The sequence below is a fragment of the Triturus cristatus genome, chromosome 10 (assembly GCF_964204655.1).
Source record: "Triturus cristatus chromosome 10, aTriCri1.1, whole genome shotgun sequence".
Lineage (NCBI taxonomy): Eukaryota > Metazoa > Chordata > Amphibia > Caudata > Salamandridae > Triturus > Triturus cristatus.
In genome coordinates, this window is record NC_140593.1 from 435,432,107 (window position 1) to 435,458,234 (window position 26,128).

The window sequence follows — 26,128 nt, forward strand, 5'->3', positions numbered from 1 at the left end:
CCCCCTAGCCTTGGTCAGGGGGTCACAGAAGGACCCCCAAGGGAGGAAAAAACAATCTTTTTTTTTTTTTTAAAATCGCGAGGTGCGCGCACCCTGCGCGCACGGCACGAACTGCGAATCGTGGGTGCTCGAAGCGCACCGAGCGCCCACAGCGCGCGCACCTCGCGAATTAAAAAATAATTAATAAATACATAACTTAGCATTTAAAAAACCGTACAAATTCACTGAAAAAACCATAGGTTTCACACACGTTATAGTTATGAATTAGCATTTAAAAAACCTTGCAAATTCACTTAAAAAACCATAGGTTTGACACATGTTATAGTTAGCTGGACATTTCACTCGTAAAAAACCAATGAAATTCCCCTGTTATAGTTACTGCAGGCAACTATAACTCACGCGACCACAATCCTCTGCTGATGACGTCAGATATTACATCACTGATGACATATGTGTCTTTATGAAAAATAAATATTTGTAATATATGTATAGCTAAAGATTAATGGAAGAAGACATGGGTAAATAAGTGTCTAAATACAGTGATGTAATATCTGACGTCATCAGCAGAGGATTGCGGTCGCGTGAGTTACAGTTGCCTGCAGTAACTATAACGGGGGAATTTCATTGGTTTTTTACGAGTGAAATGTCCAGCTAACTATAACATGTGTGAGACCTATGGTTTTTTAAGTGAATTTGCAAGGTTTTTCAAATGCTAATTCGTAACTATAACGTGTGTGAAACCTATGGTTTTTTCAGTGAATATATATATATATATATATATATATATATATATATATATATATATATATGTGTGTATATATATTCGCCAACAGCTTCCTGCACAGGAGAACAAATAATACGCACTCACAGGATTCTTTGTTGCCCCAATTTTCTTTAATTATTCAATAGCATCCAGTTTCAAAGAAAATACCGACGTGTTTCGCTATCCACAGATAGCTTGGTCACGGTTGATATTATGCATTCGAATCACCCTAAAAGAAATGAGATGCCAAATATGTGACTCCTGATGTCACTCAGTATTTGCACAGGCTTCTGGTATTTGTAGGCAACAAAACATACATGGTGTCCACATTTTTTTTCAAAAAACGTCAGTGACATGTCACAAAAGATTTTATATTTAAATAACATGATTTATCTCATCTTTTGTCAGTAAAATACGTTTGTGATATATTATCGTTATTCTTTTCCTAGTAATCTTTAACCGAGAGAGGGGAGTTTATTTTTAACTCGCAGTTTCAACTAAAACTTTATAGATTTTTCTGTTCAATTTAGCAAAGCCGGTATTGCGCAGACTGCAGTGTTAACATTAAAATCATATCTCTGCTGGGCACCTTCATCATTTTATAAATTCTGTCACAATCCCATGATTTTTACATTCAGACTGCTCACTAGTTTTGACTCTATAAATCGGAGCTCCGATTCCCACTATTTAAAATGAAATCCCGACCTTGATTGTTTTTTGTTAAAATGCGGCAAAATTTGTTCCGCATATAAAGCAATTTTACTGTTGTTATGCCCTCCAGTGGGCTTTTCTGCAAGTCACATGTGTTACTATGTGGCGACTTCTGTCCCCTCCCTACTGATGTTGTTACTTTACATTATTTTATAAATGTTTTCCTCTGGTGGACAATTTCGTAATTTATTATCCTGAACGACATGATCATTTTACTTCATTTGATGTAAGATTGTGAGACAAAAGAAAAAAAAAAAAGGGGTTTTCTACCTATTTTTTTATTTTTTATAAAAAAATGTTTTTTTTCAGCTTACATGGTTACGGGGGGTTTTCCTCTCATGTCGGAATGTGTTTCTGAATTTGCATAGGTAGTTGTAAAAAAATCCTCTTGCACCTCTTGCACCAGAAAACATAGCTATGTCCTACGATCCACACTAGCATTTTGAAGGTATGGCTGGGAGGTATGGATATATGTCTGTAGCTCATGCAGTCCGTTCGTAGAATAAGAGATATGTTTAAAGATGGGGAGCTACTTTTTTTTTCCATACAAAACGATAACTGATTGGGAGATGAAAAGCATTGTTTTTTTAAAAGTAGGGTGCACATTCGTTTTGTGGAAAAGCATCTGTGTGATTGGTTAAGAAAAAGCAGTTTAAACATGGAGTGCATATCATAGGATAAAATTTGCTCAACTCAACCACACCTTCTACTTGCATTTGGAAGGCACTGTTCGAACTTTAAACAATCGTGAACTTTTAACCTGCACGCGCCGTTAAATGTTCGAGAAAATGTTGCAAAAGAATATCGCTAGGTTTAAAAGAATTGATGAACTTTTAACCTGCACATGTTGTAGAATGTTCTAGAAAGTGTGTTGATAGAATACGTTGCACTTCTGACTTCTACGTGTCCTTGAATATTAAAAAAACTGTTTATATGGAAAATTCTAAAATAACCAATAGAGAGAAGTTTTGCAATCAAAAAGAATCAAGGAACTATTCTAATTTGTGCTTTACATGTATTTATGTGTGGGGCAACACAATTACAGACACAGCAGCACCAGGAAGAGGAACAAGCAGGGAGTGGGGGGACGGGGGAGATGGGCACAATGGCACACAGGCACAATTAAGTACAGCACAACTACAGACAAACCATGGCCAAAATAAAACACACCAACCAGGAGCACAAGCCACACAACCCGCCAACATCACACCACTGAACAAGCACAGAAGTGAAAAGCACACTGCCTGAAAGGGAGAAGGGTGAACAAAACCTCACATGAAGGGACATTTCACCCACAATGCAGCACACACACATAGGAAGTAGAGCACACCAACATCCAACACAATGTTGTCCAAACACATACATTCCAACAATCAAACACAGGACATAAATGCACTCGCCTGTGGCAGATAAACGTCCAAATCCGTCAGTACGAAACAGGCACATGAGACCGCATAAGTACAAACAAAGAGTACGGATGGGGTAGCAATTCACGTATGGCAGGCAGACAGAGAGTTCGTGACACACACATTGGCATACAAATGAAGACACAACACATTTGGTGACAGGAGAAAATGTGGAAACGATATAAAAAAAAGTGCGTGTCAGTACGGCCAAGAGTAGTGCCATGATATGCAGACAAATGCAGCAGCATGCCTGAATAAGAAACGTAGGGAAACGTCCGTGTTACCTCGGGGTAGTCCATCATCAACACACATCAGTGTCAAGCAGCATTGGTTGTCCGTGCCTTGGACATGAGTTGACGCCAATGTAGCCATGTCCACTGTCGTCTTGGGACATGTGACCAGATGCACAACATGCAATGATGCGGGGGGACACGTGCAATATGGCACATCGAGTCGTGGTTGCAGGTACCTTGTCACTCGTGCATTTACGCGAGTACAGCTGCGTAAGCCACTATCTCTAATGAGTGATGGTTGGCCACAATATTTGACATGTCGTCGCTGTAATCCATCAGCTGACCGGGACAGATATGCTGACTCCAATCACTGTACACAATGTGCACCAAAGCAGAATCGGGGAGTGGGTCAATTTGCTCACTGCATACTACGACACGTGCAATCTTCCAGGCCCAGTTCCCAACATGCATGTCAAACATCCATGCATGCCATAAACTGGCATCACCATGACACTCCTGGTCATGGGCCAACAGGGGGCACACACATCTGTCGTAATCCATGTCAGCTATCCACACGTTAGAGAGGCACACGTCCATGCACCACTCGGATAGGCACGTGCGACATTGCAACACAGGTTGAACACAGGTGATGTCCGCAATGCGGAAGCTCAGCCGGTAAGTGATCCGCAACATTGCCAAAGGCAGTGCACCCAGGACATGCAGCAGAAGTGCAAGGTATAGGTGGGCGTGAATGGAGTCGACCATGTGTTCGGGATGCCCTGCCATTGCGTCAGTGGCTCTGCTTGTAGCTGCACTGGCTTGCCGTGTGCCAGTGTTGTGGATGAAATGGCACAGCTTGGTGCAATGAGCCGGGTCTGTGTGCAATGGGTGCAGGGCAGGGGTGTGGTGGGAGTATGTGTGAAGGACATTTCACGCATGCTAACTATGACAAAGGACTTTTGAGTGTGGGATGTGTACTCGTTGTTCTCAAATTGGGCAGTGCGTAGTGTGGGAGACGGATGCAAATATTATCGTATCTGTCAGGGGGCTGGCCACTTGCAAGTTCCTCCTCGGAGCAGCGGATGTGCTAGCGCAAGATAGCTCAGCCAAAGAACCTTTCATCCCTACAGTAACTTCTCCAGCTGCATTCATACAGGATGTGTACAGATCCGGTCGTGGGTGTTGTGGGATGTCTGCGACCCTGGTCATCATGGATGAGATGCCCAGCACGTGGCACATGGGTGGGTTCACTGTGTGTCACGTTGCCAAACAGCTGCTCCTCCCTCCCACCAGCCCCCACACTTTTGTGCACTGTGCTGTTGTATCCCGTGCACTCCTACAGCACACCATTGTAATGCCTATTCCCGCATGTCCTGCGGCATTCTAGCCACAGTGTGACACTGCCCTTTGGAGGTGGTGCATGCCACTTTACAGCATCGACTGCTGCGGCCCTTGTGGCGGCCACACCAGAACACAAAGACACACTTACCGCACTTCCTGCACATGGACATGTCCGAGACACCCCTTTCCCCTTGCCGGATAGGCACACCTCTGCGCTGACCTGTGTACGCTGGACCAGCACACACCGCTTGTGCATGCAGGAGGATGCGTGCATAGCTACATGTCCAGGCTCACTGCCAATGCTGAGGTGACATGGTAACGTCCGCTGAAGACAGCACACTGTGATGTTGCAGGGCCCGTGCCCATCATGCTAACACAATGACCACACGGACACACTTGCACAGATGCGGGTTCGGGGGGCCGTTGGTGGTCCTGGGGTTGTTGCGATGAGTGTTGTGGCCCTCATAGGTATCCGTGTATCATGCTCATTGACTCTATGGCACCTGTGGGTGTTCCGGTGTGGCTCTTGGCTGTGTTCCCTTTCATGCTGCAGGTAGTCGTCTTGCTTAAAACCAGCAGAAAGCAGGTGTAAAATCCCTGGTGCTAACACGGCTTATCGCCGGAATTTGTTTTGCATCGAAATTTTTGCCTTTCGTTGTGAAAGTTGTGATGTGTTTTTTTCGTGTACAGAAAAATAAACGAACTGGGCAGTGTATTCCCTCAAGATCCAGCACCTGACCCACTATTTCCAATCAATATAAATACAATGAGATTTCTTCATTGATTGTGTTTGTACACTGTAAATGCACCCACTACCACAGTGCAATTCAATACAGGATTTTAGTATTTAGAATAAATCGCACAGGTGCACCTCGTGTGTTTTTGCACGGGAACGCCTACTCTGCATCTCATTATCAGCACTTTAATGCAACTAAAGTTGAGATAAATCTAACACACTATTCAGAAGGTGGTGCAAACTACAGACATCACCAGTATTCCCGCGATAACTGTCCCAAAATTTAACACCATGTTGAACACCACCAAATAACAGTAATAAGAACGCGAAAGAGTCTCACAGCACTTAAGTAACAACCAAAATCTTTATTGAAATTTAACAAACTCAACACAAAATAACAAGGCGGAAAACTCCTGTTGGTTCCATCATTTTCGACGACACAGACTGGAAAATAAAGCACAAAATAAGGACGTGTATTATGCGCATATCAAAGGAGTGAGAAACAGAGAAAGAGAGAAGGAAAAAAAAGCCAGAGAGCGAAGGAAAGGAAGGGAGTGAGAAAGGGAGAAGGGAGAGAGAGTGAGAGAGATAGAAGGAAAGGAAGGAAGAGAGTGAGAGAGTGAAGAGAGGGAAGTGAGAGAGAGAGAGAGAGAGAGAGAGAGAGAGAGAGAGAGAGAGAGAGAGAGAGAGAGAGAGACGCCGCCGCCCCTGCTCATCCATGACCAAATAATTACCTGCTGCCACCACGTGCCAGTGAAAGCTCCAGGGGCAGGTCCCGCCACCATGGCTTGGTGCACATTATGTGGACCCGCTCCGCGGCCCAGCAGATCCCACACATGTTGCTGAGTCCTGAGTCATCAATGGCGGAAACCACATCAGCTTCTGGTGCCGCTAACCCTGTGCAACGCAAGTCAGCGTAACGTGGTGGTAGGCCGCTGACGGCCATACAACTTAGGGTGCGACTTACCCTGTGCAACTCAAGTCCGTGCCACATGGTGGTAGGCCCCTGATGGCCACATCATCTTCGGGTGGCACTAACCCTGTTTAACTCAAGCCCATGCCACGTGGTGGTAGGCCCGTGACGGCCATACAGCTCAGGGTGCGACTAACCCTCTGCGCAACTTTTCAAAGACTCTTTATGATTCAGACCCGTGGAGCGTCCGCCATCCAGTCACCACCGGCAATAAAGGATGTGACGTTGTCGATCCATTATATTTGTGTGGTCACATGGCCTGTGACGCATGTGCCGGATGGGTGTGGTGTGTACGCAAACCTGCTTTCAGGGAGTGGCCGTGACATGTTGACAACTTGACCACTGACCTGCACACCAACAGCGAGTACGCCTGCGACAGGTAGCTATGTGGGGCCAACGTCAGAACATAATCGGAGTGGTGTGGCGTGGCATACGACGGAACAGGGCAGAGATAGCCACAATGACTCTGGGCCTCTGGGAGTGGTTCAGTACATGTCCGGACAAGGAAGTGACTAATGCGTGTGTCCCCATTGTAGTGTTTATGACACCAGAAACACAATAGGCTATGTAGCATACTGTGACTGGCATCCCATTAGATGAGCATCATTGACGTAAGGTGTATCACTGTCTCTACATTCTTCCACATATTCATACATAAATTAGGTAAGACATAACACAGCAGTGTGTCACTGGATGTTTATTGCACATCCAATGGAGTTTAGCAGCTGGAGCGGTAGAGGGACAGGACAAGCACACTTCACAATATGGGCTCGTGGAGGGCGAACCAGAGTCCATCCAGGGATGACAGGTACCGCGGAACTGGAAGGGTACAGTCCCCAGTGAGGTCGCTGTGTCATTGGTTATTGAAGAGGATATGGCAGGCCATGTCGCGGCCCAAGGTGAGTGCATCAGAGTTTAACGTGGGACAATGGAAGGTTGTGGGGCCATGTGTGGCCCCAAGGATAAACAGGCCAGGTGGCGGAAATGAATGGTGGTGCCTTCTTCTGATCTCAAACCCATCCACGTCCTCATCCTCATATGTGTGCACTGCCCCACATGTCAGTTTTTCTGTACCAGCTGTGGGACTGTGTGCCACTGACACATGAGTGGACAAAGGTGGATTGTTTTCCACACTGTGTGCCACTGACACATCAGTAGACGGTGATGGACTGTCTTCCGCACTGTGTGCCACTGACACTTCAGGGGGCGCAGTGTATACACCTGCCGCACTGTGAGGCACTAACACACCAGGGGGCAGAGATGTGAAGGGTGTGGAGGCAGCAGCATTCATCTGCGCCATGCCTTGTGGCAGCAATGCCATGATGAGGATCTGAAGGGCATGGTAGATCCCAGCTACATTTCAGGCTCAGCGGTGGGTGCCATCCTTTATGCCTCCATCCACAGCATGTCCTCCATGAGCCCTTGCATGTGTGGCAGGTCACAACATTTAAAAAAACTTTGAAATTCACTGAAAAAACCATAGGTTTAAGACACGTTATAGTTAGAAATTAGCATTTAAAAACCTTAGAAATTCACTGAAAAAAACATAGGTTTCAGACATGTTATAGTTGGTTGGACTTTTCACTCGTACAAAACCATAGAAATTCCCGTTATAGTTCGTTCAGCTAACTACAACTCGCTCACTCGCAATGCACTGCTGATGATGTCACATACTACATCATTCATGACATGGTCAGTGACATCACTGATGACATCACTGATGACATCTCAAATGACATCACTGATGACATCATCCACGTGAAAATCTGATGCACCTCCTCACACTCTAATATAACCTTTGATACATCCACTCTAAAATATAGAGTATCATTTTCCAAATCATCGACACACCAATACCAGTTACTTCATACGCACTCACTGATTCCTAGGTCTAGACACACATCCACTCATTCACCCATACAGTCCCTCATACATGCAGTCACTCATGAATACAACACTATCATATGCTCTCATATCTCTATACAGACACTCACACACTGCCACTCACCCATGGAGTTATTCACACACCTAGTCAGTCATGCAAAGAATCAATCACACTCTCATTTACTCACCTATTCCGTTACACACACACCACCCTGTGTATTTATACAGATACTAACGCATACTTAGTCTCTTATGTAATCACTGATACAAGTACACACTCATCCATACAGTCACTCACAATCACTGACTCTCATGTATAGTTATTTATATACTTCAGCTCTCACATACACTGTATTTTACATATGTAGTTACTTGCTCATGTACCACTGAGACATCCATTCAGTTACCAACAGACTCATACACACACTCACCCACCCATACAGCTGTTTCCACATGCACTTTTGAACACATACACCCAGTGAATCAACCACTCACACATCTATGCACAGTGTCAGACACCTCTCACCCACCCACACACTCACTCGCTCTCCCATACAAATACTCAGGCAACCAATCAATAACCCATAGAGACACTTATGTAGCTACTGAGCAACCCATGCAGCAGGTTACGCAACAACAGACACATTGATATAGACATTCACACAGTTTAGTCACTAACCCATGCATTCAGTAAGACACAAGTAATCACTCATTTATACAGTCAGTCACATACCTTCTAAATCCTTTATACAGACACTTGTACACCCACTCATTCTTCAATACAGCTTGGCATATATATAAAACAAATTTAAACTTTACAGAAACACACAGTCACTGGATGATGTCATCAGTGAAGTCATCAGTGATGTCATTTGAGATGTCATCAGTGATGTCACTGACCATGTCATGAATGATGTAATATGTGACGTCATCGCGAGTACATTGCGGGTGCGTGAGTTATAGTTAGCTGAACTAACTATAACAGGGGAATTTTTATGGTTTTGTACGGATGAAAAGTCCAACCAACTATAACATGTCTGAAACCTATGGGTTTTTCACTGAATTTCTAAAGTTTTTTAAATGCTAATTTCTAACTATACGGTGTCTGAAACCTATGGCTTTTTCAGTGAATATATATATATATATATATATTCACTGAAAAAACCATAGGTTTCACACATGTTATAGTTAGCGGAAATTTTACTGATAAAAAACCAATGAAATTCCCCCGTTATAGTTAGTGCAGGCAACTATAACTCACGCGACCGCAATCCTCTGCTGATGCTAATACTGTATTTAGACACTTATTTGCCCATGTCTTCTTCCATACATTTTTAGCTATACATATATTACAAATATTTTTTTTTCATAAAGACACATATGTCATCAGCAGAAGATTGCGGTCGCGTGAGTTATAGTTGCCTGCACTAACTATAACGGGGGAATTTCATTGGTTTTTTATCAGTAAAATTTCCGCTAACTATAACATGTGTGAAACCTATGGTTTTTTCAGTGAATTTGCAAGGTTTTTTAAATGCTAATTCCTAACTATAACGTGTGTGAAACCTATGGTTTTTTCAGTGAATTTGTACGGTTTTTTAAATGCTAAGTTACTTTACGCCATTCGTGGCGTGCGCGCCCACTTAACGCAGTTCGTTCCGTGCGCGCACGGTGCGCTTCGCGCACCGTGCGCGCACAGTGAGCACGCGGTGCGCTTCGCGCACCGCGCGCCCACTTTACGCAGTTAGTGCCGTGCACGCACGGTGGGCACGCGGTGCGCTACGCGCACCGCGTGCCCACGTTACGCTAGATGGGCCATGTACGCACGATGCGCTTCGCGCACCGTGCGCACATGGAGGACATATGAAGCACTTCATTTTGAAAGGTAATATTTTAATTTTTCGTATATTTTATAAGCCATGCACAAATGGTGCCCTTCGGGCACCGTTTGCACACGGGGTGGAGAGAGTGTGGCTAATTTTTTTTTTTATTATTATTTTTTTTAATATTTTAGTTTATCTCACTCCCAAATAAGCCATGCACAATTGGTGCCCTGCGGGCACCAATTGCACACGGGGTGGAGAGAGTGTGGATAATTTTTTTTTTTTTTTAATTTTTTACCGTACGCGTACGGTAAGCGTAATCGGCGAAATTACCAAAAAAATAAAAATTCCGTTTTTGGCCTTGGGGGATCTTTGGGGACTCCCTCAACATGGCTATGTGTGTGGGAGGTGTCTAAACAGCCCCTTTACATATTTTTGGGCTTTATATTTTAGAAATCACTCTCAGTGCGAGAGAGAAAATGGCGGCCGCCGCTTCCTGGTTTCGGCCGATTCAAATGTTTACTAAGATCTAAGAGCCAATCAGAATCGCGCTCGCGCACGCCACCGTACGCGTACGGTAAGCGTACCGTAAGCGCACCGTAAGCTGGCTCAGATATAGATATTGATTTAAAGGCTATTTTCTCAGAATCTACTGAACAGATTTACACCAAACCTACAAAAGGCACTTCCTTGACCTGAGGACTACCTCTCTGCCAAATTTCTAGTAATTCTGTTCAGCCGTTCGGGCTGTAGCCCTGTCTAAAGGTCCTATGGAAAAATGCATGGGAAAAACGCGTTTTGGGACCCCCCTTTTATCTCAGCCCCCGCTTGACGAATCCCCCCGAGACTTTCAGGGTAGGAGCGGAGCGTAGCGCCTCACCTATTTTGAAAAATTCGCGAGGATTCGTCGACCGGCGCCAAAGTTATTCAAAATAGAATGTTGCGGATTTCCTATGGAAACGTGGTCCTATCTATAACTACCTACTGGCGACCGCCAGTAGGTAATATATTACCTACTGGCGGTCGCCAGTAGGTATATAGTTAGGACCTATTTTTCATAGGAAATCCGCAACATTCTATTTGGAATAACGTTGGCGCCGATTGACGAATCTTCGCAACATTTTCCAAACTTTTGGCCAGCTCCGGTCCGCTCCCATCCTGAAAATTTTACGGTGATTTGTCAAGCGGGGGCTGAGAAAAAAGGGGGGGTCCCAAAACGAGTTTTCCCCATGCATTTTCCCATAGGACCTTTTGACGCAGCTACAGCCCGAACTGCTGAACAGAATTACACCAAAGAGGTAGTCCTCAGTTCAGACTCGTGTCTTTTGCTTAAACGGTGTAAATCTGTTCAGTAGTTCCTGAGAAAATTAGAGTTAAAAGTACATATATATCTATGGCCTCGGAGAATCCGCGCACCCTCCCCGCACCCGCCCGAGCATGAGCTGTATGCTAATTGGCTGCCAACACTCTGAATCAGGAAGTGTGGCAGCCATCTTGTGCCTTGGTAGAACCGAGGCACAAGAAAAACAAAAAAAAAGGCACAAAACGCGACAAGGGGGCATGGTAGAAACACCCTGACCCCCTAGGCCTGCTCAGGGGGTCCCACAAGGACCGTTTAAAAAACGGGAGAATGCGCGCTGGATGCGCGGATCCTCCCGATAGAAAAATTATTCGCTGAATATGGTAATTTGCTCCCGGGGGGGGGGCTAAATCCCGGGGGCAGAGTGAAAAAGAAAGTGGGGGGGTCCCAATCCCCCCCACACTGCCCCGGGGACCACCACCCCCCAGGGCTCGAACATTGTATTTGCGGGGGGCTCATGGCCCCCCCGCAGCCCCGGGGACCGCCACCCCTGGGGCTTTTTGAACATGGGTGGGGGGGCTCTCAGCCCCCCAGCCCTGGGGACCGCCACCCCCGGGACACGCACATAAAATAGTCAGGAGGGCTCACGCCCCCCGCAGCCCCGGGGACCGCCACCCCCCGGGCTTCTTAACAACAGGTGGGGGGCTCTTAGGCCCCCCCAGTGCCGGAGACTGCCACCCCCGGGGCAATTTTAAAATAGGTGGGGGCTCTCAGGCCTCCCCAGCCCCGGGGACCGCCACCCCCCAGGGCAACTTTAATATGTGTGAGGGGGGCCACCCGGCCCCCCTCCTGGAGCCTGGTACAGGCCCTGGGGACCACCACTCCCCAGGGCCAGCTCCTGCAGTGTCCCGGGGTGCCCACCCCTGGGAAACTGCTGTTTGCAAAAGCAGGGCAGGAGCCTCGCGGCTCCCACCCTGCCATTGCTAACTGCTTTGCTTCATCGAAGCGAGAGCAGGGGAACCTGCTCTCGCTTCGATGAAGCAAAGCAGATTGCTTTTCCACATGGGGAGCAGCATGTTAGCTGCTCCCCATGTGGAAAAGCAATGCCGGCTCCCGCAGGAAGCAGGGAGACGGCTGGGACCATGGAGGGATTGGGACCCCCCACGGTCCCCAACGAGGTGGCCCCCCTCCCCATTTATTATTTTCTTAAAAATCAATCACTGGCCCTGAGGGATGGGGTCCCCGGGGCCTTAAAGTGGCCAGAGGAGGGGGGCTACGCAGCCCCCTCCATAAAAAGCTAAAAAAAGTTGGCCATGCCCCGGGGGATGGGGTCCCCGGGGCAAAATATGGCCTCGGGACAATTGGGGGCAGGCCCTGGGGTAGGGGTCCCCAGGGCTAATAAATTAGAAAATGAAGGGGGGCTACATAGCCCCCCTTCTAAAAAAAAAAAAAAATAGATAAAAGACGGGATTGGGCCGGAGGCCACGCCCCCTCCTTACACCACTCTGCAAACGCGCCCCCTAGCGCGTTTGCAGAGGGGGAACTAATTCCCCTTGAATACTGGGGTCCCTGGGGGCCAACTAGCCCACCAGGAACCTCCAGTATGCGCCAGGGGGCTACGTTGCAGAGAGGTGTAATGAGGCCATGCGCCTTTTTACACCTCTCTGCAACGCAGCTCCATGGCTCTTACTGGAGGTACCTGGTGGGCTAGATTCAAGGGGACTTAATCCCACAACTTAAAACGCGCTACGGGGTGCGTTTGCACAGTGGTGAAGGTGGTGGCGGGGCCTGAGGTGATATGTGTGCAAACACGCCCTGTGGCACGTTTTAAGTTGGGGAATTCATTCCTCTTCAATCCAGAGGTCCCCTAGGGGCCAACTAGCCCACCAGGTACCTCCACTAAGCGTCACGGAGCTGCGTTGCAGAGAGGTGTAAAAAGGGGCGTGGCCTCTGAACACCTCCATGCAAAGCAGCTCCCTGGCGCATACTGGAGTTACCTGGTGGGCTAGTTGGCCGCCAGGGGACCTCAGGATTCAAGGGGACTTAATCCCCCAACTTAAAACACGCCACGGAGCGCATTTGCACAGTGGTGAAGGTAGGGGGCGGGGCCTGAGGTGATATGTGTGCAAACACGTCCTGTGGCACGTTTTAAGTTGGAGAATAAATTCCTCTTCAATCCAGAGGTCCCCTAGGGGCCAACTAGCCAAACAAGTACCTCCAGTAAGCGCCATGGAGCTGCGTTGCAGAGTGTTGTAAAAAAGGGGCGTGACCTCTGAACACCTCTCTGCAACGCAGCTCCCTGGCGCATACTGGAGGTACCTGGTGGGCTAGTTGGCCCCCAGGGGACCGCAGCATTGAAGAGGAATTAATTCTCCAACTTAAAACGCGCCACAGGGCGTGTTTGCACATGTCACCTCAGGCCCCGCCCCCTTCCTTCACCATTGTACAAATATTCCTCTAAAATCAGCCGAACTACGAATTCCGATTTACTCACCTGTTATCAGGAGAAAACCCAGTGCTGCATCTTTTAGCCCAGCACTGACCCTGAAAAGTAATTCTAAGCTTTCTTACCAGTAACTTGTATTTCCTTCCATAGGAATCCATTGTGTGATTTTCACCTGAAAAGTTTCTAAGTGTCCCTTTTTGAAACGTACAAATATTCCTCTAAAATCAGCCGAACTACGAATTCCGATTTACTCACCTGTTATCAGGAGAGAACCCAGGGCTGCATCTTTTAGCCCAGCACTGACCCTGGAAAGTAATTCTAAGCGTACTTACCAGTAACTTATATTTCCTTCCGTAGGAATCCATTGTGTGGTTTTCACCAGAAAAGTTTCTAAGTGTCCATTTTTGAAACGTACAAATATTCCACAAAAATCAGCCGAACTACGAATTCCGATTTACTCACCTGTTATCAGGAGAGAATCCAGGGCTGCATCTTTTAGCCCAGCACTGACCCTGGAAAATAATTCTGAGCGTACTTACCAGTAACTTGTATTTCCTTCCATAGGAATCCATTGTGTGGTTTTCACCAGAAAAGTCTCTGTGTCCATTTTTGAAACGTACAAATATTCCTCAAAAATCAGCTGAACTACAAATTCCGATTTACTCACCTGTTATCAGGAGAGAACCCAGTGCTGCATCTTTTAGCCCAGCACAGACCCTGGAAAGTAATTCTAAGCGTACTTACCAGTAACTTGTATTTCCTTCCATAGGAATCCATTGTGTGGTTTTCATCAGAAAAGTTTGTGTCCATTTTTGAAACGTACAAATATTCCTCAAAAATCAGCCGAACTACGAATTCCAATTTACTCACCTGTTATCAGGAGAGAACCCAGTGCTGCATCTTTTAGCCCAGCACTGACCCTGGAAAGTAATTCTAAGCGTACTTACCAGTAACTTGTATTTCCTTCCATAGGAATCCATTGTGTGGTTTTCACAAAGTGTCTATTTTCACAAACTAAAAATATTCCTAAAAAATCGTCTGTATGACTTAAACACATTCTTGCAACTGTCATTTGAGATGTCATCAGTGATGTCACTGACCATGTCATGAATGATGTAATATGTGACATCATCTGAAGTGGATTGCGGGCGCGCGAGATGTAGTTAGTACAACTAACTATATCGGAGGAATTTCAATGGTTTTGTTTGAGTGAAATGTCCAGCTAACTATAACACCCCTAAAGCCTATTGTTTTTTCAGTGAATTTCTAAGGTTTTTTAAATGCTAATTCCTAACTATATCAGGCCTGAAACCTATGGTTTTATCTGTGAATTTCAAAGGTTTTTTAAATGCTAATTCCTAACTATATCAGGCCTGAAACCTATGGTTTTTCCAGTGAATATACATATATATATATAGCCCGAAACGCGTATGGCCCAGAAGCGCGTGCTGCACTTTCCACTGTGAAGCCGCCTGCGATGTAGTGTGTGGAATCCGGAGGTGTGTGACATCCTCTAAGGACAACCTTGCGTTTGAAAATTTTCTAGCGGCTCGTCCGGCCGCGAGGATGTCCCGACGCTGGTTAGGCGTTCCTGGGCGCTAGAACCACTAACGCTCATATGGACCGAAGGAGCCTTCGCCGCAGGCAAGATTTGGCAACACACGAGGGGTGCTGTCATGCCCTTCACCTAGATGAGAATTCCTACAGGCAGATAGCTAATACGCCACTTGGATAAAGAACCATTCAGTCTTTGGGGGTAATACTAGGACTACCATGACCATGATGCCCCTGGTGACGCCCACTGGGGCGGGACTGCATAAATTCAATAAAGAAGTGTTCTTCGAGTACTGCTTCCTGCCTTCCTACCTGCCAGTGATCAAGGGCTCGAGGGAGCCCGAAACGAGTATGGCCCAGAAGCGCGTGCTGCACTTTCCACTGTGAAGCCGCCTGCGATGTAGTGTGTGGAATCCGGAGGTGTGTGACATCCTCTAAGGACAACCTTGCGTTTGAAAATTTTCTAGCGGCTCGTCCGGCCGCGAGGATGTCCCGACGCTGGTTAGGCGTTCCTGGGCGCTAGAACCACTAACGCTCATATGGACCGAAGGAGCCTTCGCCGCAGGCAAGATTTGGCAACACACGAGGGGTGCTGTCATGCCCTTCACCTAGATGAGAATTCCTACAGGCAGATAGCTAATACGCCACTTGGATAAAGAACCATTCAGTCTTTGGGGGTAATACTAGGACTACCATGACCATGATGCCCCTGGTGACGCCCACTGGGGCGGGACTGCATAAATTCAATAAAGAAGTGTTCTTCGAGTACTGCTTCCTGCCTTCCTACCTGCCAGTGATCAAGGGCTCGAGGGAGCCCGAAACGCGTATGGCCCAGAAGCGCGTGCTGCACTTTCCACTGTGAAGCCGCCTGCGATGTAGTGTGTGGAATCCGGAGGTGTGTGACATCCTCTAAGGACAACCTTGCGTTTGAAAATTATCTAGCGGCTCGTCCGGCCGCGAGGATGTCCCGACGCTGGTTAGGCGTTCCTGGGCGCTAGAACCACTAACGCTCATATGGACCGAAGGAGCCTTCGCCGCAGGCAAGATTTGGCAACACACGAGGGGTGCTGTCATGCCCTTCACCTAGATGAGAATTCCTACAGGCAGATAGCTAATACGCCACTTGGATAAAGAACCATTCAGTCTTTGGGGGTAATACTAGGACTACCATGACCATGATGCCCCTGGTGACGCCCACTGGGGCGGGACTGCATAAATTCAATAAAGAAGTGTTCTTCGAGTACTGCTTCCTGCCTTCCTACCTGCCAGTGATCAAGGGCTCGAGGGAGCCCGAAACGCGTATGGCCCAGAAGCGCGTGCTGCACTTTCCACTGTGAAGCCGCCTGCGATGTAGTGTGTGGAATCCGGAGGTGTGTGACATCCTCTAAGGACAACCTTGCGTTTGAAAATTTTCTAGCGGCTCGTCCGGCCGCGAGGATGTCCCGACGCTGGTTAGGCGTTCCTGGGCGCTAGAACCACTAACGCTCATATGGACCGAAGGAGCCTTCGCCGCAGGCAAGATTTGGCAACACACGAGGGGTGCTGTCATGCCCTTCACCTAGATGAGAATTCCTACAGGCAGATAGCTAATACGCCACTTGGATAAAGAACCATTCAGTCTTTGGGGGTAATACTAGGACTACCATGACCATGATGCCCCTGGTGACGCCCACTGGGGCGGGACTGCATAAATTCAATAAAGAAGTGTTCTTCGAGTACTGCTTCCTGCCTTCCTACCTGCCAGTGATCAAGGGCTCGAGGGAGCCCGAAACGCGTATGGCCCAGAAGCGCGTGCTGCACTTTCCACTGTGAAGCCGCCTGCGATGTAGTGTGTGGAATCCGGAGGTGTGTGACATCCTCTAAGGACAACCTTGCGTTTGAAAATTTTCTAGCGGCTCGTCCGGCCGCGAGGATGTCCCGACGCTGGTTAGGCGTTCCTGGGCGCTAGAACCACTAACGCTCATATGGACCGAAGGAGCCTTCGCCGCAGGCAAGATTTGGCAACACACGAGGGGTGCTGTCATGCCCTTCACCTAGATGAGAATTCCTACAGGCAGATAGCTAATACGCCACTTGGATAAAGAACCATTCAGTCTTTGGGGGTAATACTAGGACTACCATGACCATGATGCCCCTGGTGACGCCCACTGGGGCGGGACTGCATAAATTCAATAAAGAAGTGTTCTTCGAGTACTGCTTCCTGCCTTCCTACCTGCCAGTGATCAAGGGCTCGAGGGAGCCCGAAACGCGTATGGCCCAGAAGCGCGTGCTGCACTTTCCACTGTGAAGCCGCCTGCGATGTAGTGTGTGGAATCCGGAGGTGTGTGACATCCTCTAAGGACAACCTTGCGTTTGAAAATTTTCTAGCGGCTCGTCCGGCCGCGAGGATGTCCCGACGCTGGTTAGGCGTTCCTGGGCGCTAGAACCACTAACGCTCATATGGACCGAAGGATCCTTCGCCGCAGGCAAGATTTGGCAACACACGAGGGGTGCTGTCATGCCCTTCACCTAGATGAGAATTCCTACAGGCAGATAGCTAATACGCCACTTGGATAAAGAACCATTCAGTCTTTGGGGGTAATACTAGGACTACCATGACCATGATGCCCCTGGTGACGCCCACTGGGGCGGGACTGCATAAATTCAATAAAGAAGTGTTCTTCGAGTACTGCTTCCTGCCTTCCTACCTGCCAGTGATCAAGGGCTCGAGGGAGCCCGAAACGCGTATGGCCCAGAAGCGCGTGCTGCACTTTCCACTGTGAAGCCGCCTGCGATGTAGTGTGTGGAATCCGGAGGTGTGTGACATCCTCTAAGGACAACCTTGCGTTTGTATATATATATATATATATATATATATATATATATATATATATATATATATATATATATATATATATATATATATATATATATATATATATATGAATGACTGAATCGCTGCCTTTCAACTTCCCCACGGGCGATGAAAAGAACCAGCACAAACTCCTCTTAGTTGGAATGACAGGATGTTTATTGCTCACTCAATATGTCATAACGCGTTTCGACTGACACAGCAGCCTTGATCACATAAAGAAATGCGTACACCATTGCTTTTTAAATACCACCCACTAGTGTCACGTGATCCCAAAAAACATAGAAAACATACTATAAGAGTATTTTTTCACATGTGCAAAACAGTACTGGATTTGTAATAAATAAATAACAATAAATACATTATTTAAAACAATCTCACCAATGTTAATTGGATAAATTCATAAATAATACATTTAGTCCAATGGAAACCAAGATATAAAGTATAGTATAGTCCGATAAGCTGTAGGCTGGATTCTATATTTATTTATGCAAATAAAACACATGAATATGTGTCTGAATTTTGTCTCTTTGCTATAATTGCCTAAAGATAGTATTTTACAGACCCATATTTAACCACATGGTAATATGCTGGAAATACTTTGCTCAAATGCATAAAGCTCCATACCCGCAGTGTAAAAGTATATGGTATATACTGTAATACTAAAATCCAGTTGTTGCGAACCAACAGAAATAACGCACATATGCCTCTCTTGAAACTAACTAACATACACTTATTATTAATTAACAGTGTATATGGATACAATCGGTCGTATTGTCATATCTAGATCAAAATACCAGTTATATCAAAAAAATGTGCAAATACCGCATTGAAACACCTAATTATTAATCTAAAGTACTTATCTAGTGCTTAATAAATACTAAAATAGTAAAACCCATGTCTAAAAACACATCTAAACAATCTAAATTTATGTTGACTAAGTTATTTTTTTATGGGATAATTTTCTTATTTATTTTATTTAAAAAATACATCGTGTATGTGACCGTAAAATGGTAATAATACTGGGAAAAGCTGGGGCAAGTAAGTGTAAAAAAGACCTCCAAAGAGACGATAATAGCTGTACCTATCTAAGAGTGTACTATAGATATAATCGTAGTAGCTTATAAGGTGCCTGTTAGTGGTGGAAAAAATGTTGCTTACGGAAATTGTTTATAGGTAATAATGCAGATCTTCTGTTGTGTTAAGTCCATTAGGTGACTTACTGTCAAATTCTATTATCATATGCGTTTCAAGTTTTCTCAGCATTAATTCCCTATCACCTCCTCTTGTTGGTGCTGGGACCGCAGCTACCACATAATAATTAAGACAATTGAGATCATTGTGGTGCACTGTCTTAAAATGGCGTGCTACAGGATAATTTGTATCATTATTTACTATAGCACGAAGGTGCTGCAGAATACGCATATGCACTGGTAATTTGGTACTGCCGATGTAATTTAGATTACAAGTGCAGGTAAGGACATAAATAGCGAACTCAGTGCGACATGTAAAGTGTCCTCTTATCTCTCTTTTGTAGGGACTAAAGGGAACCGTAAAATGAGTGGTATTCTTACCAAATTTACAGGCTCTTCATGTTGAGCATTTGTAAAAACCCGATTGAGGCTTCAACCATGTTGTGTTGGTTAGAATTTCAGGACTGTTTTTAACCAGTTCCGTCCTCATAGATTTAGCCCTTCTAAAAGTGAGAGTTGGTATCTTGGGTAAACTTGGTGCCAATACCCCGTCAGTAAGTAGAATAGGCCAATTTTTCACAATAATAGCCTTAATTTGTCTTTGCTGTTGACTGAATGTAGTGATTAGTCTTGGTACTTCTAGGTTAGCTTCACTACCTTGACTATTATCATTGTTGACAATATCACTATTTAACAAAGAATCCCTGGATCTGAGGGTAGCTTTGAGAATAGCTTTCTGTAAAATATCATCCCTATATCCTCTTTGTCTGAAACGATCGAGGGACTCCAATTTGCATTTGTTAAATTGCACTTCTGTGCTGCAAATTCTCTTGAGTCTTAATAATTCACCAAATGGGATACTCGCTATCAAATGGTGTGGATGTGAGCTGGTGGCATGTAATGTTGAATTGCCTGATGTAGACTTCCTGTGTAGAGTTGTGTGGAGTTTGTTATTCTCAACATAGACAGTGGTGTCCAAGAAATCAACACTCTTTTTGCTGATACATGATGTGAAATGTAAATTCATTTCATTGACATTGATGTTGGATATAAACAATTCAGCACTTTGAACACTTCCCTTCCAAATAATAAAAATGTCGTCAATGTAACGAAACCAACTCTTAACATGAATGTCTACTGTCTCTCTGAAAATGCCTCTGAGAGCCTGCTCCTCCCACCAACCCACGTGTAAACACGCGTAGCTGGGAGAGAAGCAGGCTCCCATCGCCACACCTCTGGATTGTCTATACATTTTTTTGGTGAACATAAAGAAATTGTGGCACAGACACCAATTGATCATCTCAATTAACATGATGTTATGGTTATAGTAACTGAGGGATCTAGTCTCTAAATAGTGTTTCACTGCAGCCAATCCTTTTTGATGTTCAATACCTGTATAGAGTGCCTCTATATCAAGAGTAATGAGTAAACACTCATCATTCCAGCTTGTTTCTTCCAATTTTCTGAGAAAATCCCCAGTGTCTTTAACGTAAGTTGGGAGCATCTGTACTTATATATATATTGGAGAAAGCTGTTCCTCCCTGATGAGCACTAGCTAGAGTGAACCATGTCTCGGGGGTGCTTTTATTAATTTACGGTTGACTATTTTACCAATCCAATGCTGTAATACTGTCCTTGGAGTGGTAAAAGGCCTTTGTCATAAATCTCATAAATACAGATAGTGAAATAGATTGTTCTTTGTATGAATTTAGCTGTAAAAACAGTAAACAAAAAACAGACACTATGAGCCTTATTTAGATTATGCTGCTTCACAGCACATGACCACTTTAACTTTTCTCTCTATGCGGAGGTCATTAGGAGTTAGAGCTGTAACTAAAAACAAGGGGCCTTATTTATGAAGCCCTGCATCATATTCACGCCGCCATTGCGTCATTTTTTGTGACGCTGCGACAGCGTAAATAATACACCACGTTGCTCAATAGTTACAAAGGGACGCATCTAGGCAGATGTGTCACTTCGTAAACCCATGCGCTACATTATACCTGCGTCAGGTATAACGTATGCAGGGTGGGTGTTCCCCCGCATCAAAGCCTGGTAGACATGATGCATTGAAATCTATATGATTTCAGTGCGCTACTTCTAGGACGCCATTGCATCAAAACCTTACGCCTGCCTCATAGCAGGCGTAAGGGTGACGCAGGCCCTTTCATATGCGGCTTCCCCAATACGAAAGGACACATTGCTAGAGTTGCTTCTGTTTTCAGACTCACCCCAGCAATGTTTCACATTTGCGCCTATAGATACGTCAGTAATGCTGACGTATCTGTAACTCCTTGCGACATGATGAGCTGTGCTGTAAATACGGCACATCCATGGTGTCTTTAGGAGGGTGCACTGCGACACTTCTCATATAAAAGACACAAAAACGTAATAGCTGGATGTGGCTCCGTAAAATAAATTTGTCTCCAGAAAAACAGTGGACAGGTCTCACAAAAGGACTCATTCAAGAGAAATTGAGCACCAATAGCTCTCTAACTCAGGCGCTTTGAAACTGAAAAAACAAAGGTACATATTTGAAAGAAAAAAACATTCATACTTACTTCGGTACTAGCAGTTTCTAATTTATATTGTCATACAATCTCTTCATTGCACGGTTTTCTGCGTACAGATGCTGTGTGTTATTCCTATGTAGTTTCACACCTGCCATCTTGAGTGAAAGAGTTGTGTAAGATTTAACATCAGGTTTACTTCAAAATTTTTACAATAGGAAAATTGGACATTTACACGACAATGATGACACTATTCATTAACCCACTCAATTGTTCAACTCCTATCATGCACAGTATCTCTTATCAAAGTTCTGATGCAGCACTCAGCATTGCCACCTGGTGGGTTAGAAAGGAAGAAATTAGCAAGAACACATCACTATTGTTTTCTAGAAGTTATGTAGCACTTCATATCCCTGACTAGGCCGCAAAGCACTCCAATTCATATCAGGTGCCTGGGTGCCATTTTTGGAACGCATGGTTGATTGGCTGTTGGTTGTAGTTAGGCCTATATTGGAGGCGCTTGGTGATATGCATGAAGTTTGGAGACATGTTCTAAACATGGTGTGGTGGCTGCAGCATGAGTCATAGCAGAAAAGAGTGAGAACAGATGCAGTTATGCATGCAAATATCTACTTATTTAGCAGTGGTATGCGTCACACAATCATGGCAGTGGGAAAAGCCTAGTTTGAAAGACTCTCCAGAGTTCAAGGTGGTTGTCAACTATTTATTTTGTAGCAGCATTCAAATTACATTTTTAACATTTTAAACTGAGAAGGCACTCCTGCCAGTGCTCAGCCATTTGAAGGGAGGGATGGTCAAGAATGGGCCAACCTGGTGTATAGTAACCCAGTGGGAGGGTTTATCCTAAAATCGTCTTACATAATTAATTATTAAACTCACATATATTTTACTGTAATTTGGTTATTATTTGAAATAATTAATTAGTTCAGGTGTTTATCTACATGGAATGGCTCTTCACTAAAATGGTAACTCTACAAAAACCTGATTTTTAGTTATTTAGGGCCTCATTATGATGTTGAGTGGTAATTTTCCACCCGACACCATCTGAGATTCGGGAACCAACTCACTCACGGTGGGCAGTTCCGCCTGACCAATTACGATGCGATCAAACACTGTTCAGTCGGAGTCCCATTGTTCTCTATGGGAGCCAGTGTTCTTCCCGACAACGCAGGCTCCTATGGGGAAATGGTTTGTATGTGTAAAACTATGCACCCTGTCGCAGGAACCCCATGGTGCCAGCCACACCGTTCAGGGTTTTACAGGAGGGTCCCTTAGATACCCCCTCGGCCTCCAACTGGAGGCCGTAGGATGAAGGGGCCTTGCCAGGGGCACTAAAAGTCTCTTTCGAACAGCCTCTTCGTGTCAGACAGGGCGACTCAGAAAGGCTGTTGGAAATCAACATCATAATCGGTCGATCAGAAACACTGTTCATGGAGATGCACGTTGCAGTTCAGACTGACACGGATACTCCGCGAGCCAGTCGAACCGATTCGGAATAACCGCACAGTTTACTTTACAACCACAAACATCATAATTGGTTGGGCGGATTGTAAACCGACTGAGTCAGTCAGAAGAGTTCCGACGCGGTCTAGGAAATCCATCCTGTCAGGAGGAGGCTTTCCACCCAAAATCGTAATGAGGCCCTATTATACTTCCTGCTCAGCCAGTGTGACTGTGGTTGTGGAATGTTGGTGTGTGAGGATGGTGTGGAATGTTGTTGAGTGAGAGAGTCAGTTGGAGGAAGGCTGCTCCTGTTGGGGCTCTTGATGATAACATCTATCTTAATAAATCAACCTACATGGACCAGGCGTCTTCCGATTACAACATATTTTGCCTACCAGCCAGGGCATACTTCACCTTTTTGCTGTAACATCCATCAGGTCTCAGGCATCGGAATTTCATGTGGGACTATGTGTTACAGTTGGAAGTGGGAAGAAGTGAGGAAAATCAACACCACTAGTGAGCTGCGTTATTGTTCCCTCAAGACTTCACCACTTTCACTGGTCAAATGGATGGTGTGAAAGTATGGCAAAGACTTATGTGGATGACGCTTTCAGCCTCTGGTCGCTTGAGCTTGTAACCAGCAGCGGTTTAGTTCTGTGACCTGACTGAGAAGCTGGTGAATTTTTGCTGAGCTGTGCCAGGGACATAGATCATTTGAATAGTCCGTGAGGTGTAGTGGTCATTCCCTTACCTTCTCCTCTGGGCCATGTGAAAATGTGCTAAGTAGTTGTGGTGAAGTCAGCAGCGTTCCCTTCAATATTGCCATGAGGACAGCACCCCGCGCAGCATGTACGTGCCCAGAGCCACTCGGGACGTTTTTCCGACGTACTGCCATCTTGTGGTCATGACAAGGCGAGAACAGGAATCCTGCACAGACAGAAGATTCATCCGACGTCATCGTTGTCAGCATCTTGAGGAGCTGCGGGTGGGGGGCGTCTCATCACCGGCGGCAATGTCCAGTTTGCCAGTGCACATGAAGCGTTGTGTTTCTTGTCGGAGACAAAGACAGGTTTCAACTGCTCCTCCTCCATATTGATAAGACTGACCTGTGAGCGTACTTGTATTATCTGGAGAAACTGGTGAGGCGTTTGGGATTTTCGTGAGTATCAGCTTTCCTGGTTTATGGTTTCCCCAGCTCTATTTGACTAATTATTATTCTAACTTGCACCAAAGGTCTTGTGACTGCCATTTAGAAAACAAGGATTTGGGGGGAAAAGGAATAAGTTCAAAGGGTAGCAAATGTTCTTTTGTTTTGGGGTGGGGCGGTGTAGGCGGTCTAACACCCTTGTTGGTGGGCCAATCAATGCTGTTTCCCTTCTGACTTTTTGCGACATTGTGCAGTGCTATATGCATATACTTATGCAGTGCACGTGAATTCATTTTGTGCACCTTGTGTGTGTTCATAGTATGGATTTAGTTGGGTGAATTGACGTTTGTAAGTGATTACCATGCATCGATTGAGTTTGGTGCATCAGGTACGCATGTCTATATTGTGAATGGGAGCTTTTCTTATTAAGAGTGTCTTTGCTACCCATATGGTATTGGGTTACTGTGCTGTTGCGGGAGTAAGACCTGCACATGTTTGGGTCAAGTTGGTAGGTTCCTGAAATATGGGCCCTTTGGTTCTTAGGTACACTGTTGATTTGGTTATGTATGGTGTTTGTTTTGTGTTTTGTTTCACCCTTCCTACGGGGAATGAGTGAAGGGCAGAGAGTAAGCCAAATGGGTGTGTTTTTTCCACTCTTCCTATGGGGTAAGAGTGGGGGGCACTAAGCCAACTCATGAGTGGTTGAAGGTTTGATGTGTTATTGGAATTTGATTCCACCCTTACTACGGGTTTGGGTGAAAGGAAGGGTAGATGCCAAAAGACTAGTGTTTGGAGTGTGGAGTTTTTCCCACCCTGCCTATGGGGTAAGGGTGAGGGACAGAGTGCAGCCATTTTACGTGTGATTGCAGTGTTTTCCACCCTTACTATGAGTTTGGGTGAAGGGCAGTGTAGATGCCGAATAGTTGGTGTGGAGTGGTGTTCCACCCTTCCTACGGGTTAAGGGTGAGGGGCGGAGTCTAAGCCACACTTGACGTGTTTATGGAGATTTCTTCCATCCTTACTAAGGTTTAGGGTGAGGGGCAGTGGTATGCCAAGATGTTTTACCGTTTCCATGTATTTATTTATTTGCAGTTGTTGGACGATTCTCTACCGCACCCTCCGATTGGTACTCTATGTACTGCTTTTTATGTTAGCCTGGCCAGCTTGCATGTTTTGTGGTGGCAGGGGTTGGATTGAGGATTTGTGGTGTGATAGAGTGTGTGTTGTTTTCTGGTTAGAAAGGGAGAAGATGAGGGTGAGTGTATTCTTATTAATATTTACTGTGTTTTTGTTTGCAAGTATTATGTTATGACATGGTGTGCAATTGCATTCAATGTTTTCTATATGTTCTTTGTATGCACGTTTGCAATTAGTGTGTTACAACATGTTGTGCATAAATTGTTTCCCCCTATCATTTTTCATGCAGTTGCATTAGTTCTCATTACTACATGGTAAGCATTCATGTAAGAGTTCTACTGTTATTCTGTGTAAAGAAAGGAGATGTGTTATACTTCCTGCTCAGTGGTCCCTGGGACATGAGACAATATAGGGGAGTAATAAACATAAGAAATAAACGTAACATGTGAATTAATTACATTGCAATTAATTCACATGTTACATTTATTTCTTATATTTGCATATTAAATTGCCCGTATCTGGCAGCATAACGGCTAAAATATAGCACCGATTGGGTCTATATTTATTACTTCCCTATATTGTCTCTTTGCCCAGGGACCACTGTCTCTTACAATAGTTAACTTCCCAAGGTCCCTGACTGATTATAAATTGGGTTC